Source organism: Globicephala melas, unplaced genomic scaffold (genome assembly GCF_963455315.2).
Source record: "Globicephala melas unplaced genomic scaffold, mGloMel1.2 SCAFFOLD_469, whole genome shotgun sequence".
NCBI lineage: Eukaryota > Metazoa > Chordata > Mammalia > Artiodactyla > Delphinidae > Globicephala > Globicephala melas.
This window is the reverse complement of record NW_027207637.1, coordinates 98588-115157: the sequence shown is the minus strand read 5'-3', so window position 1 is coordinate 115157 and position 16570 is coordinate 98588. Positions and strand designations below refer to the sequence as shown.

Below are 16570 nucleotides of genomic sequence, written 5' to 3'. Positions count from 1 at the left end.
CCTCCATTCCCTAACATCTTTCTTCTGTTCTTAGCTGAAGGTAACCTTTAAGGTAATGGCTTGGGCCAGACTAAGTTTTCCTGGGTATCTTTCAAGTATACAGAAGGTATGCATGGTATATATTAATCTTCTGATTGTTTTTCTCCAGTTCATCTCCCTTTCATTACAAGGGGGATCTCAATGAAGAACATAGAAAGGTAGAGGAAAAATTATTCTTCCTCTCCTATACATGCAATGCAATAATATTCAGAGATATAAAGGAATGAATCATCAACCCGTGCAAAAAAAATAGATGAATCTAACACTTATATTGCTAATATATTCTTTTACGAACCCAGTCTGAAGTGTTACACACTCTATGACCTCATTTATATGACATTCTAGAAAAGGCAAAACAGACATGGTAAACAGTTTGTGGAATATGTGATTGAAAAGTCCGTATGATACTTCAGTGGTGAATACCTGTCACTATGCATTTGTCTACACCCACAGATTTTTTTACAACCCAACAAGTAAATTATAATCTATTCAAATTTACTTACTTCGGATATGGGAGTGTCAAAGACTGGCATACAGAATGTAACAAACAATCTAACTGATTTAGAAAAGTATGAAAAAAACTCACGGTTGGTGGTGGGACAAAATGGGCTGACCTAAGTTAACTTTGGAAATGAGAGGACTCTGTAGGCCAAGGGCAAAATATGCCATACATACACAGTGGACTCTGTAAGTTCTTTCCCATGGGGAGTAGTAGCTAACAGTACTGGCACTACTATATCAGTCATCGGATGGAACAAGCACTGCATTTATTTATTTATTTTTAGGTTCACTTTTCTATTGATTTTTTTTTACATCTTTATTAGAGTATAATTGCTTTACAATGGTGTGTTAATTTCTGCTTTATAACAAAGTGAATCAGTTATACATATACCGATGTTCCCGTATCTCTTCCCTCTTGTGTCTCCCTCCCTATCCCACCCCTCCAGGCGGTCACAAAGCACCGAGCTGATCTCCCTGTGCTATGCGGCTGCTTCCCACTAGCTATCTACCTTAGTTTGGTAGTGTATATATGTCCATGCCTCTCTCTCGTTTTGTCACAGCTTACCCTTCCCCCTCCCCATATCCTCAAGTCCATTCTCTAGTAGGTCTGTGTCTTTATTCCTGTCTTACCCCTAGGTTCTTCATGACATTATTTTTTCTTAAATTCCATATCTATGTGTTAGCATACGGTATTTGTCTTTCTCTTTCTGATTTACTTCACTCTGCATGACAGACTCTAGGTCTAGCCACCTCATTACAAATAGCTCAATTTTGTTTCTTTTTATGGCTGAGTTATATTCCATTGTATATATGTGCCATGAAAAATGGTGGAAACCAGGTTTCTTACCACTGGAGTGAGAAGTCACAAACAAAAGAAGGTTGCAATATCCATGTCATAACAGATCAGGTTGGAGACATCAGTATAAAGTATCTTTAGCCTAACAGAGACACACATAGTTCCACATGGAAATCTTTATGATTATGTGTATATGCACAGGCTGGGATACATGCATATATTTCGATGTACTGTCAGCTGAGCATATTCAGCTCCAACATGTAAGTCTTTAATACCATTCTCTAATAAAAGGAACAAGGGCTCTTTGAAGAAAGGGCTGATGCTAGGACTGAGACAGTAAATATATGAAACAGGATAATCTTAAAATATCAGAAAGTAAAGAAGTACCAAAAATTTAAAAAAACCCAAAAAGAAAAATTATGTAAAATGAAAACAGGAGCAAATGGAAAAAGCTCTCAACAGCCAAAGCAAGAATGAACTAAGCAGTCTAATAATGTAGAGCTGGATTATAACCAAAAGTTTACAATAATTATTCACGTGTCCAAACTGGTAAAAATAAATTACATAGTTTTTGATGAATGGTGTTAAACAGAAATCTCCTGTGCAGAAAGCTTCTAAACAATGTATAGAGCCACTCAGCTGTCCATCAAGGATGTGAAGCTCACCCCTCTCTCCTCAAGTGTGGCTTCTGCATTATGACTGCCTCCTACATAAGACACACAGGATGGACATGGGAAAAAATTAACCTCACTGTGGGAAAACTTCACAAACACTACCTCAGCCTGGTGACCAAAGTTAAGAATATAAGGAAGAAATTCCCTTAAGAGCCTGTTCTCTTGATATACAGTGAAGAGGAGTCACTTTACCTCTGTGGTCTGCTTTTTCAAAGCCAAGTCTAATTACAAAAAAATCACCAAGCAAATCCCAGCGCCTGGCAGTCTATACAATACCTGAGCAGCCCTCCCCTATACTGTCAAGGTCATGGAAACAAGGAGAGTCTCAGCAACTGTCAGAGCCCAGAAGAGACTAAACAGACATGATGACCCCATGTCCTATGAGACCCTGGAACAAGGAAAGGTATAACAAAGGGAACATGAATAGAGACCTCAGTTAATAGTAAAGTATCAATATTTGTTCATTATTTGTGATGATTCTGTAGAAAATTAGACAGGAAAAGTTAAACATCAAGTAAGAGAAACCTGCTGTAACAAACTGGAAGTCTAGAGGAGAAGGGGGATTTCTTTGTAAAAACACATTACCAAAATGGACCCTAAATGAAGGAAAACACAAAAAGGCCAATTAACCACTGAGGAACCTCTTCCCCTACTGGCTATCCTATCACTGTTCCAGGCTTTCCCTCTCCCGGGACAGGGAAGGAGCAGGGACAGAGCTGTTTGGCACCTCCCCTAGTATATGACCTCACCCAGTGTCTTCACCTCCCCCAGCCACGCCTACCCAGTGAGGACACCTGAGGAAGGGTCAGGGATTATCGACTGAGATGAATCAACCAGGACTTTTTCTTTTCCCAGCGACTGGACACACTTACGGAAGTAAAATAAATTAGTATTTATTGTAAGGGTAGAAATAATTTAATACTTGCAAGTGGCAACTTGAAGAATGAGTTTGGACCTGGCAGGTCTAGTGTCTCACACTGTCTCTGTGTGACCTTATTTCTTTCCAAACCTTTGTCCTGCTCAGTGCCTTTGGGAGACTCCATTCACAGGCACAGGCTCTCTCACTGCCCTTGGGCCAACAGAAATTCTAGGCTGACAACCACCCACCATCCTTTTTCCGAGAAAATTTTCTCTTTTCTTGGGTTCTAAGAAAAGTCATGGTTTTGAATACCTTTGGCCTGGCTTGGGTTTCACTTTCATCCTTGACCCATCACCAGAAGATGGAAAATGGGACTGGCTAGATGTGGGTTGTAAACCCATCTTCGAGCTGGGTGGAACATGGGGTCATCCTTCTGGAACTATCTGGACTGGAAGCAGGTGAGATGTAATTCCCAAAGGAAAACTGAGGCACTAGGCTTGGACATGAGAATAGATGCTGGCTGGGAGAAAGCAGCAGATTCTATGTCAATGACAGCTCACTGCACAACACAGAATCTGACACAAGAGGAAGAAAGGGGTTCTCTTAGGGTCAGGGGCTGCAGCAACTCATCCAGTGCTCTTACTGTCCTCCCAAGACTGCAAGTTCTTTCACTTGCTGAAAAGGCAGGATCATTTTTGTTGGTAAACTCAAGTCTCCTGCCTTGGGCATCAGGCCCTCACATCTCAGAGGATGGCCCAAAACAGCCCATGTGCCGTCAGAAGACACACAGACCTCATTCCTGCCCCTGAGAGGTGGGAGCCCTTGAGTTATGCCATCTCCCTGGCCATATTAACTACCCATCCCTGAAAAGTAATACTGCTCCTTTTCCAGTTTCTTCTCTCTCCTTTTCTAAGGGAAGAAACCAAATGCTAGGGTTGTAAGGACACTTGTGCAATGAAGTAACGGGAGGCTCGAGAATTATTCCATGCCATGGAACCCATAATTGGCAGGTTTCCAGAGGCCACATGGATGCATATGGCTCTCCAAGACAATCCAGTCTCAGTGTGAACCTCCCATTGGGAGGCCCAGTTTCTCCCATAACTTTGATTCTTAATGAATATGAATGTCAAAATTTTTCTAACAACTAGTTCTAAATTATTACCCACACTTGTTATTGGTAGACTTTACTTGACTAGTCATTATATCGTAATATTTCACTGTGGTTTTTAACTTGTATTTCCCTGATGATGGGGGAAGTTGACCACCTTTACTGGTTTATTGGTTCTTTGGATTTTCTTCTCTGTGAAAACCCTGTTCAAGTCTTTTGCCCATTTTTCTATTGGGTAGTCTGTCTTACTGATTTGATTTTCAGAAATACTTTATTATACTCTGTGTACTAGTTTTGTGTCATGCAACTGTATTACAAATATATCATCTTCCATTGTGGGTGTTTTAATTTTCATTTCCTTTGTGGCTCATGAAGATCAACATCTTTTTATGTTTATTAAGCATTTGGACATGCTCTTGTGAGAAGGGTTCAACTCTTTTTGTACAGTTTTTTTATGTGTTGTGTAATTTGCAAGAGGTTACTGATTTGTAGGAGTTCTTTTTAATATATCATGGGTATAAGTTCTTTGTCAGATAAATATACTATAAATGTTTTCTTTCTGCCCATGGGTTGCTTTTAGACACTAAAATGCTTGTCTTGATGAACATAAATTCTTAATAAAATTCCATTAAAAAAAATTTCTAACACCTAAAAGGACAAAGGATTGAAGGGCCATGGTGTGCTGTATGGTGGTTGTGTCAGGGACACACTCAAATATTTAGAGGGTTATTACCTCACTTGGCAGGCTACGAGGCTGTGAAGGCTCTGAAGGGGAGGCCCTTTTCTCAACCACATGGATGTTGGTAGTTGAAACATCTTAAAGGAATGTCTACACTGCGCAGGTAGCTGTTCCATTACTCAGCAGCATGGTCAGCTCACTAATTGTCCGTGGGGTCTTGACAGGGCCCAGGCTGAACTGAGCTAGAGGACCACAGATGCCTGCCTGAATGGTCAGAGGCCAAGGATTGTCCTGCCTGAGACTTGATTGTCTATTGCTACCCACTCAGATGGGACAAAGGATGCCTGCAGCCCCAGGAGGGTCCCACCAGCCCTCAAGTAGCCAGGGGGCTGGCAGGTTGCTACACCCAGTCCTGCATTAATCCACACATGTCCACTGAGTGCCCTCCTGTCTGGGCACTCTGCTGGAACTGGGGCTGCCCAGGCAGAGCAGGGCCAACACCACCTTTCCCAGATGGGAGGACAGGAATGACTGCACTGTTAACAAGGATGCAACCATGCATGACTCCAGACACCCTCCACAACCCGTGACTGACATCGCGTTCGATGTGAAACACTCAGAGACAGTACAGAAATTTCACTCTTTTCTCAGAGCCCAGGACTGGGGGATAGAAAGACAGTGGTCCAGCTCACCTCCCTGACTCATGTGTGACCCTGGGCAAATCCTATCCATCCTGGAGACCTCAGAGAAGATAAAGGGAGGACAATGGGGGCCAGTTATGCTTAAACCTAACCCTAACCCTAAGGAACCCTAACCTCTAACCCTAACACCCTAACCCCAGACCCCTAGACCCTCTACCCTGACTCTCAAACCCTGACCCCTGACACTTAAACCCTGACCTGACTCAAACCCCAGACCTAAACCCTAGCCCAGTGGATACCGAGGGATGATGGTACTCTGGAATAAACCAAGGGATTCATGACCTTGCATTTAGCAATAGTTTCTTAGATCTGACACTAAAACACAAGCAATGAAAGAAAAAAACCGATAATCTGGAGTTCCTCAAAATTACAAACGTTTGTACATCAAAAAAGGCTCTCCAGAAAGTAAAAAGACAGCCCACAGAATGGAAGAAAACATAGGCACATTATATATCTAATAAGAGACTTTCTCCAGAATATATCAAGAACTTTTTACCACTCAGTAAAAGGGCAACCCAAGTTTTGAAAGGCACAAAGGACTTGCATGGACTGTTCTCCACACAAGGCATACAAGCGGTCAACAAACACATGAAAAGATGTCACACATCAGTAGTCATGATGGAAATGCAAATTAAAACCACAATGTGATACCTTCACACACACTAGAAAGGTTATATTAAAAATAAATAAAAATAACAAATGTTAGCAACAATGTAGGGAATGGGGACCCTTAAACTTTACTTATGGAAATGTAAAATGGTGCAATCTATGTGTACAAAACTTTGGCATTTTCTCAAAAATATAAAAATGTAATTATCATATGTTTCAACAACTCCACTCCTAGATATATACCCAAAGAACGGATAACAGTGTTCAAATAAAAACGTATACACCAATATTCATAGCAACACTGTTCACAATAACCCAAGGTAGAAACAATTAAAATGTCCACCAGCGGGTGAATGGATAAGCAAAATAAGGTAGATCCGTAAGCTGCATTATTCTGTCATATGAAGGAATAAAGTAAAATTGTGCAGCTGCTGTGGAAAACAGTATGGCGGCTCCTCAAAAACTTAAACATGGAATTAACGTATGATCCCTCAATTCTGCTCCAGGGTATACACCCAAAATATTAGAAAGCAAGGACTGGAACAGATATCTGTACCCCATATTCATAGCAACATTATTCACAGTAGCCAAAAGGTGGAAGCAACACAAGTGTCCTTCAACAGATGAATGCATAAGTACAGGGTAGTATATACGCAATGGCATATGATTCAACCTTTAAAACTAAGGTAATTCTCACACATGCTACAATGTGGATGAACCCTGAAGTCATTATGCTAAGTGAAACCAGCCAGACACGAAAAGGACAAACATTCTATGATTCCACTAGTATGAGGTACCCAGATAAGTCAAATTCAAAGACAAAGTAGACAAAGGTTGCCAGAGGTTGAGGGGAATAAGTGTTTAATGGTTACAGTTTCACTTGGGGAAAATGAAAAAGTTCTGGAGATGGGTGATGAGGACGTTTTTACAACAATGTGAATGTATTTAATGCTATAGAAATGTATAATTAAAATGACTTAAATGATAAATGTTATGTGTTTTCAATCACAATGAAAAAAAATGATACATGTTACAATATGGATAAACACTGAAAACATCCTAAGTGAAAGAAGCCATACAGGAAAAGCCACGAGATCATACTCATCTTGTACACTTTCAATCCATGAAGGTTTTTAAAATGAGGGAAAGCCCAGTGATGGCTCCAGAAAAATAAACCTGGATTAGAATGGGAAAAGACATTTCCACAAAGTTGGGGCAGCTGGTGAAAGCTGAAGTGGTCCTGTGGATAGGATTATAATGTGGAAACCATAATTATCCCTCATTTTGGGGTTATGTCCTGGTTCCCTGGGAGACTGGCCCTGTGTTGGCTAAAACACACTGTAGTATTTGGTGTGAATGTAGAAAACTTTGTATTGCTATTTAAAATTTAAACTTTAAGTTTGAAATTTACTAGAAAATACCTTTCAATACAACCATGTCAGTAATATGCCATAAAATCAGAGATGACATCAAACATTGCTAGAGAGGTCAAGACTTCTTACCCAGACCAAATTCAACCAAAGTGGTGATGCTAATCACTTTGTCCACATGGTATTGAGAGGCACCGTGGGAAGATAATATTAGGAGCCACTATGTCTTGGGTGCAGTGGATGACCTGGATGTAGAGGAAAACAGTGGGATTTCTGAATTCTAGGTTTCTACATAAAACCACCAAAAAAAACCTGTCAGAACTAAAAAAATGAATTTAGTAAAACTGCAGGATCATTTGTGATTCTATACACTAATGATGAACTATCAGAAAGAGGAATTAAGAAAACAATTCCATTTATAATCTCATCCCCCAAAAAACTAGGAATAAATTCAACCAAGGACTTGAAAGACCTGCACACTGAAAACTAAGACATTGATGAAAGAAACTGAACAGACAAAAATCAACGGAAAGATATCCCGTGCGCATGGGTGAAAATATTGTGAAAATGTCCATGCTACCCAAAGCAATGTACACATACACGCAACCACTACCAAAATTTCAATGTCATTTCATAGAAACAGAACAAACGATTTTAACATCTGTGTGGAGCCACAAAGGACCCAGAAGAGCCAAAGCGACCCTGAGGAAGGAGAACAGGCTGGAGGCATCTCGCTCCGTGACTTCACACTACATTATGAAGCTACAGTCCCAAAATAGTGTGGAATTGGCACAAAAACAGGCACACGGAGCAGAGAGCCCAGAAATAAACCTATAGGTATGCGGTCAGTTCATTCACAAGAAAGGAGCCAAGAACACACACCAGGGCAAGGACAGTCCCCTCAATGAACGATGCTGGGAAAACCAGATGCCACACACCAAAGAACAACACTGCACTCTGTCTACACCACACGCAAAAGGGGCCAAAAACCCAGTTTTCCATATCAAGCCCTTCCTCTCCTGGGTCCTCTGAAGACAGACACCCTCAGCGGTCAGCAACGTACAGGAACCTTCTCCTCACTTTTCCTCACATTTTCCCTCAGCGGCATCACCTCCCGGCAGGTCCTGAGGAGACCAGGCTCCTGTCAGCATGAACTGGACCCCCCAGTGTCCCAAAGCTGAAGCCCCAGTGGGTCCTGAGGAGACCCGGCTTTTGTTAGTGTGGACTTGACCCCAGCTTGTCCTGAAGCTCGGCCATCAGCGTGGACTCAGCCCCACGTGTTCCAGAAGCCAAAGCCCCAGCAGGTCCTGAGGAGACAGGGCTCCTCTCAGCATGAACACGAACAGCATGATCTGAACAGACATCCCGCCGAAAAAGATATACAGATAGTAAAAGTCGTACAGAAACAAGCTCAGCATCATATACCATTAGGGAATTACAAATTAAAATCATGAGCTATCACAGCACACCTATTAGGACTGCTAAGCTCCAAAACTATGACAATACCAATTGCTAGAGGGCGAGGAACAAAAGGAACTCTCCCTCATAGCTGGGGGGATGCATGTGCGGCCACTTTGTAAGACAATTTGGCAGATTTTCCAAAGCTAAACAAGTCTCATGTTGGGCTCCAACAATCATGCTTCCAGTATTTAGGCAACTGCTTTGAAAATCTATGTCCAAATGCAAACAAGGATGCAATTATGCACAGCAGCACGTCCATAATGGCTAAAAACTTGAAGAAATCAGGATATCCTTCAAAAGATGAATGCATAAGCAAACTGGGGTACATCCATGTCAAGGCGAGTAGAATATGCCACCCTAAAATATGTCTCTCTGGCATAAGGATTATTGGTCTGCTTAAAAAAAAAAAAGGAAAAAAGGCTTCTCTGGTGGCTCAGTGGTTAAGAGCCCGCCTGTCAATGCAGAGAACACGGGTTCGAGCCCTGGTCCTGGAAGATCCCACACGCCGCAGAGCAACTAAGCCTGTGCGCCACAACTACTGAGCCTGCACTCTAGAACCCGCGAGCGACAACTACTGAGCCCGCGGGCCACAACTACTGAAGCCCGCATGCCTAGAGCCTGTGCTCCACGACAAGAAAAACCACCACAATGAGAAGCCCGCGCACTGCAATGAAGAGTAACCCCTGCTCGCCACAACCAGAGAAAAGCCTGCACGCAGCAACAAAGACCCAATACAGCCAAAAATAAAATAATAAATTTATTTTTAAAAAATCTCAGAAAACTGAGATTGCCGTTTTATGAGGGACATTTACAATAGAGAAATCTCCACTTATAAGGGTATGTCCCTCTTTGCACCAAACATAGAAGGATAATAAAATCTTAAATAACTCTTTTCAATGGAGAAGTCCTGACTTAAATGTGCAAACAATCATACTCTTGTTTACTATGCTTTGCATGATAACCTGCCATAACTGGCCTTCCCCCCTTCCCCAGCATCTTTCTTCTGTTTTTAGCTGAAGACGGTATTTAAGGGGATGGTTTTGGTCATTTCAGGGAGTGATTCAGTTTTCTGTGGTATCCCCCCTGTATTCAGAAGTTATACATGTTATTAAACTTCGGCTTTTCTCCTGGTAATCTGTCTTTTATTACAGGGGTGGGAGAGGGCCTCAACCAAGAACCTAGAAAAGTAGAGGGAAAATTGTTTTTCCTCCCATACACGTGCAGTGGAATACTACTCAGCAGAAAAGAATGCACCACCAACCTATGGAAAGACATGGATAAATCTTCAGTATATGCTGCTAAGTGAAAGACTCCAGTCTGCGGAGGCTGCACACAGTATGACCCCATCGATGACATCCCGGGAAAGGCAAAGCTACGTAGATGATAAGCAGATCATGGGGTGGGGGGTTTGAAGTAGTCCACGTGATACTCTAGGGTGGATACCTGTCACTATGCATTTGTCTAAGCCCACAGATGTGCATAGCCCAAGGGGCCAATCATAATCTATTCAAATTTAGTTACTTAGGATGTAGGCGTGTTGCAGGATGGAATACATAATGTCACAGAATCCAACTGTATTAGAAATATATGGAAACAACTCACTGTAGGGGATGGGGTAAAAGCTGCTGACCTAAGTCACCTTTGGAAATGAATGGAATCTGCAGACTAAAGGCAAAATGGACCGTATATAAACAGTGGGCTTTATTCTACGAAGTTCTTTCCAGGGTGCAGTAGCTAACAATTCTGAAACCTCTGCACATGTAACCTGGAAAGGAGCAATGCACAGATAAATGGCGGATGGTGGGAGCCAGGGAGCCAGCCACAGCCTTGCTGTGGGAGTGGGAAGTTACGGATAAGCAAGGGGAGAGCCTCTGCCCTCGTAATCCTGGAGCTGGGCTTCCTGGGAGGATGTTGACTGGCCGGGGGAAACACACAGATCTTCATGCTGGGAAGACCCTGCAGACATAGGAACTTCACGCCCCATCTTTCCACCCATACCTGCTGGAAACACTCAGCCCTCCATAATCAGTCAATTGCAGCGTTTAAGACATTCTCACCCCCAGGCAGATAAAGGAGCATGAGGGGCTTGCTTACCCCTAAGCTGTCCCAGAATCCAGGCCCTGGGGGTGGAGCCAGGTTGGGGGTTCCTGGGCCTCTGAATCCAGGCCCCGGGGGTGGAGCCAGGTTGGGGGTTCCTGGGCCTCTGACCAGCAGGTGAGAGGAGGGAGGAAGACCGGTCCTGAGGACAGAGGTTCCCTCAAGTCTGTGAGCCCAGGAGCCCCGATGGGGTTCATTCCCAGTGCGGACATGGGCGGGGCCTGCAGTGGTTCTCTGTTCCCCTTGGGCCCTTTGATGAAGCCATGGCAGCACTGGGCCCAGACGTCTCCTGGAGGTGTCTCAAACTCTGACACAGCGGTTTTACAAAGGAACAAGAGAATGGAGCTGAGCCCCTAACGGCCACTCCTTTCTGGCTCTGAATTGCTTCCAACAGGTCCGCAGTCACCTGCATGTAGTCTGCTGTGACCTACCTGCCCCCACTGGCCTTTCCTCTTCCTCCCTGTGATGATTCCCGTGACATTTCCAGCCTGGACCCCTCTCCCAGGCCAGACGCCTCTGTCCAGCCACTGCACCCCCATCTCACCTTGGGGGCTAACAGGCCCCTCAGAGGACTGGGCCTGCAGCTCCCCACACCCAGGAGCAGCCCCACCATCCCAGGTTGCCGAGCCCAGGCACCGGGTGTAACCGAGCAGGACCCTACTGGGCCTTCCCAGGACAGACCCCTCCCCCACATGCTCTGCTGTAGCTCCTCTCTGAGGTACCTGGATAACAGTATCTGAAGCACGCTTCCTCCACCACCAAGTGGAAGAACTTAACTACTTGATGATCATGAACAGGTAGCCCCGGAGCTTCTGGCGCCTAAGAATTTATAATGTTAACCGCCTGTTACCTCACCATCAACCAGAGAATTGTGCACCAGCTGATCACATACCCTGCGACGCCCCTCCTTCACCTGGCCTTTCATATTGCTTTACTGAAATCCTTCAGGGAGCTTGGGGTTTTAGAGCACAGGCTGCCTGGCCTTGAATTGGCACTTTTACAATTAAGGCTGCACTTTCCTTCACCACACCCGGTGTCAGTAGACTGGCTTTACTGCACTCAGACAAGGGGACCCAGGTTTTGTTCGGTAACACTGGGGTCTCCCAGGCTCCCACCCTCCTTGTGCCCCAGTGACTGTCATCTGCTCCTCCAGTCTTGTTGCAGCAAAAGTAGAAATGAAGTTTCCCCTGCCCTGAGAACAAGGAAAACAAAAGGAACAGCGAACAGGCTAGAGAAGAAACATAACCTGGTCTGAAAGAGTTCATCACTCCTTGTTTTCCTGTCACTCATTTGTAGTAACTAGATTTGTACTTTACAAAGCTAACCTCACTCCCTGACACTATGTAATTTACATTCGGCACCCATCACCGCTAACTCTGTGAGTTACATCCCCTGCCTCTCACTCCCTAACCTTATTATGTCCAGCACTTACATTCTATACGCCCCTCATAACAAATCACCCCCTGTAGATTTTGCATTTCAGAAACGAGGTCACCACCGATAAACCAGAGGCAAACGTATGCAATTACCAGACTGCTGGACCCCAATTACCAGGCAGCCTGATGCCAGCTATGACAGTTTTGAAGTAACGCAGAAGAAAGGAGGAATGCAAGACCTTCACTACTTTTATCCTTATCCTATACCCCAGACTGCGGGAGCCCCACATATAAAATCTTCCCTGATTCTCGAGGAGGGGTGCCCAGTTCTTGAGGCTCTAACCAGCTGTGTCTTCCCTTCTGCCTGGCAGAAAAATAAAGCCATCTCTCTCTTCCTCCAAAACCCGTCTCCGTATTTCTGTTTGGCCTCGGTGCACAGGGAAGCCGAGATTTCGACAACAGTCTGTGGCCAGTTCCCACACTAATTCCCCTCTACGCCCACAGCCCTGGCCCAAGCCCGACCTGGTGCCTGGTTCCTCCATCAGGCCTGACAAAGCTCCCTGCCCGCACGGTGTGTCTCACATCCCACCCCAACCTGGTCTTTCTGAAGCATAAACGAGACTGACTCTCTCCCGCCTGTAATCCCCCAAATGTTTCCCAACTTCCACTAGGGTATCTGCCGGGAGAGACACCTGCCAAGGCTCTGAGAGTCCCCGGCATCCCCACTAGGCTGCTGGCTCCTATGAGCACCTCAGCAGGCCGGGCGACAAGGCAGGAAAGCCCAGAACTGCTCACCTCAGGACGGGGCAGGCACCGCCACGGCCTCATCAAAGAGAGCAGAGAAGGGGTCCCCAGCTGGGACACAAACTCTGCACGAGTGGCCTCTCCCTGAGCCATTACGTCACCTCGTGTGACTTGAGGGAAGGAAGGACTGAGGCACACCTGGTTCCTAAGGAGGATGGTATAGGCTCAGTCACGTCCCCCCAAATTCACATGCTGAATCCCTAACCCCCAGGACCCCAGGATGTGGCTGTATTTGGAGATGGGATTTTTAAAGAGGTGATCAAGGTAAAAATGAGGTCACTAGGGTGGATGCTAATCCAATAGGATTGATGTCCTACAAGAAGAGATTAGGACACAGATAGGCACAGGGGGAGACCATGTGAGGACCTGGGGAGAAGATGGCTGTCTGAGCACCAAGGAGAGAGGCCTCAGGAGAAGCCAGCGTGCACACACCTTGATCTCCAACAGCATCTAGGACTGGGAGATAGGTCTGTTACCCAAGCTGCCCTGTCTGTGCTATTTGTTACGGCGGTCCTGAGCAGACTCACATGCAGGGTTAACTCAGGGCTCAGACTGGACAGAGCCCACGCTCCATCCCCCTGTACGTGAGTTACAGGATCCTCAGGAACTGAGGAGGGGGTCCCTGAGGAGAGGCACAAGATAGAAGATGCTAGGCATTAACATGACTGTATTCGTGTTAAACGTGCGTGAAGTCCATTCACACGAGATGGTTTTGTCCTGTATGTACATCGGCACCTTCAGTCTGAACTGCAGATCTTGGGCTTCACCAGCTCCACTGAGAGCATTAGCTTCACCTGCTGTGGACCGTCTCCTATAGGATTTCCAGAACCACAGAGCACTGAAGCTTCACAGGCCCCAGTGTCTGTGCGCTACCGTCCAGGTGACCGTCACAACAGGGCCGTGCAGCTGCCCATCAGAACCCATTTCCCTTTTTCCTGTTCACAGCTACCCTGCACCTCCCAGCCTTCCCACCCCTTACAGCTGGGGCGCAGTTTCTCGCGTTACCAAGGGGAAGGGGTGGAGGTGGTGAGGGCCTTGGCCAGCCTGCATCCTACAACAGAGGGCATGATGCCCACCTGGTCACCCCACCCTGCTGGTTGGAGCCCTCACCTGGAAGCAGGGAGGAGAAACAAGGGGGCCAGAGCCTGGGACCTGACACCCACCTGCCCTGGACTCTCACAAGAAGGGGACAGACACATCTTGAGCTCCAGCCCAGTTTTGGGAGACACTTTGTTCCAGTAACAAACTTCTGCCTTAAAAGCCAAGGTGTTTTACAACCCCCTCCCCAGCTGTCACAGAAAGTCAGGCTTCATCTCATCACACTTTTCTCAAACCCCAGCTCACACTGAGACCACCTCTCAGGTGATGGTGCTTCAGAGCATCCCCTTTAAAAGATCCCTGGAGTTCAGCTCTCCCAGCCCTGCCTTCAGTTTAAGGGAGAAGTTTCCTCGACAAACCTGCTCAGTTTCCTGGACAACCAAGCTTCGCAATCTCCCAAACTCTTCTCCTTCAAACATTCCTATTCTAGGCTGGATGAGCCTAAAGAGACAGTGCTGTCATCATGTGCCAGAGAGTGACTCCTCCAAGCCTGTAGTTATTGGTTACATGGTGCTATTGATGATGAAATCCCAGGAGAGCCAGCTTTGCAATATAACCATTTCTGGACTCGGCACTGGGTCCCTTTCCACAGACAGAGGGGAGTGGCTGTTTCCACGTGCCCCGTGGTGGAAGAGTTCACCTAATGCAGCCAGGACTTCATCCTTTCCAGGTGATTCCAGGGTCCTCACTCTGCCCAGACCCCACCCACATGGCTGCTGTCTGTGCCCGTCCATACGAGACCTTGGCAATCTCCTAAAATAAGGGTTATTTTATACACAGGCAATGGGTTGAATGCTGGCCCCGAAAGACGTGCCCCCCCCCCAGAACACGTGAACGGGACCATATCTGGGAAAAGGGTCTTTCTATATGTAGTTAAAGATCTCGAAGTGAGGTCATCCTGGGTTAGGGTGGCCCTCAATCCAATTGAGAAAGTCCTTATGAGAGACAAAAGAGGAGAAACACAGGTACAGAGGAGAAGCCACGTGAAGACAGAGGCAGAGACGGGAGGGATGCAGCCGCAAGCTTGGAATGCCTGGAGCCCCCAAAAGCTGGAAAAAGCAGGAAGAACCCTATCCTGGAGCCTCTGGAGAGACTTCTGTCCTGCAACACCTTGATCTCAGATGTCTGGTCTCCAGGACTGGGAGAGGATGAATTCCTGTTGTTTTAAACCACCCAGCTTGTGGTCATTTGTTACAGAAGCCACAGAGCAGTCACACAGACCCTGTTCTGTAGGATCGTGGAAGTGCGGGTCTCATTAAAGGCCGATAGACGCTGGATTGCAGAGCCCTTAGAGTCAGCACTGGGCCCCAAAAATCGTAAAGCAGAGGCTGGACACCAGAATGTTGAGGGGTCAGTCAGAAGCCCATTCCTAAGGGTGCCGGCTGTACACGGCCTCCCCAGGTTTTTACGCCTGTACATGCTGGGGATAAGTATTTCCATCCTGATTCAGGGCCTCTGATGTCACCGTTCACGTTGCTAATTAAGAACCCACTAGTTACACAGATGAAAACCCTATCAGGGCACTTGCTCCAGTGGTAAATAATTCTGAAGTTGGTCAGAGGTGGGGAATCGTCTCGCATGCAGCCAGCAGCCCCCCCGCAAGGAGCGTCCTCATTGCAAAGCTGGGGGACGGTGCCGAGGCGTCTGTGAGTAAACGTGAGCTGAGCCCCAGGCCAGCTGCTGCTGAACTGTTCCCACCCTTCCCAGGTAAAACACCTGAATATGTACAAGGACTTGAAAGCCTACAGGAAGGGCCGTGGAGCCACCCCAGCGACAGCACGCAGGCCGACTTGGTGCCTGCAGGCCAGCCAGGATGGTCCTGGCCCCGGGCGCTCTTCTGGAAGCTTTCTATTTCCCTGCCTGAGATACCCCTCCTGTCCCGGCCCCCACTGCTTTTTTCCTTCCTCACCTCTGCCCAGGGAGAAATTCCAGCGGCAGGTATGTGTGACACATCCTCTTCTTTAGCAGGTGGCAGCCCAGCAACTCCTGCAGAAAGTCCAGCAGAGCCCCACTCACACCGGGCCACCCACAAAGCCGTGGCCCCTCACTCCCTCCCAGCAGCCCAGCCCCGACACTGCTGACGGGGCAGAGAATATGGCGTCAGGCACAGCTGCAGGGGCTCTTGCTGGCTGGAGCGGTTTATATTGACCTCAAACCAGGCACACCTGGGAAGGGCTGGCCGGCCGGGTCATGCTGCCCAGGTCAGCCAATCCTCGCCCATCACGGGCTCATAGCTGCAGAAAATGGGCCTTGCTGCACCGGCCAGGTCCAAGGAACAGGTGTGGGCTCCTGAGGGTCAGGATAGACAAGGGGCTGCAGCTCTAGCTTGTTTTCTAATAATTTTATCTGGTCCATGAGTGGGAGACAACTTCAAGAAGACCCTCTCCTAATGAGAGGA

The 16570-nt window shown here is 46.4% G+C and overlaps 1 long non-coding RNA gene across 3 annotated transcripts in view; it reads right to left on the bottom strand.

Annotated features, from left to right (window-relative positions):
• LOC132595694 (uncharacterized) overlaps window positions 1-16570 on the bottom strand; it is an 87666-nt gene that overhangs the window by 41111 nt on the left and 29985 nt on the right. The window lies entirely within an intron of this gene.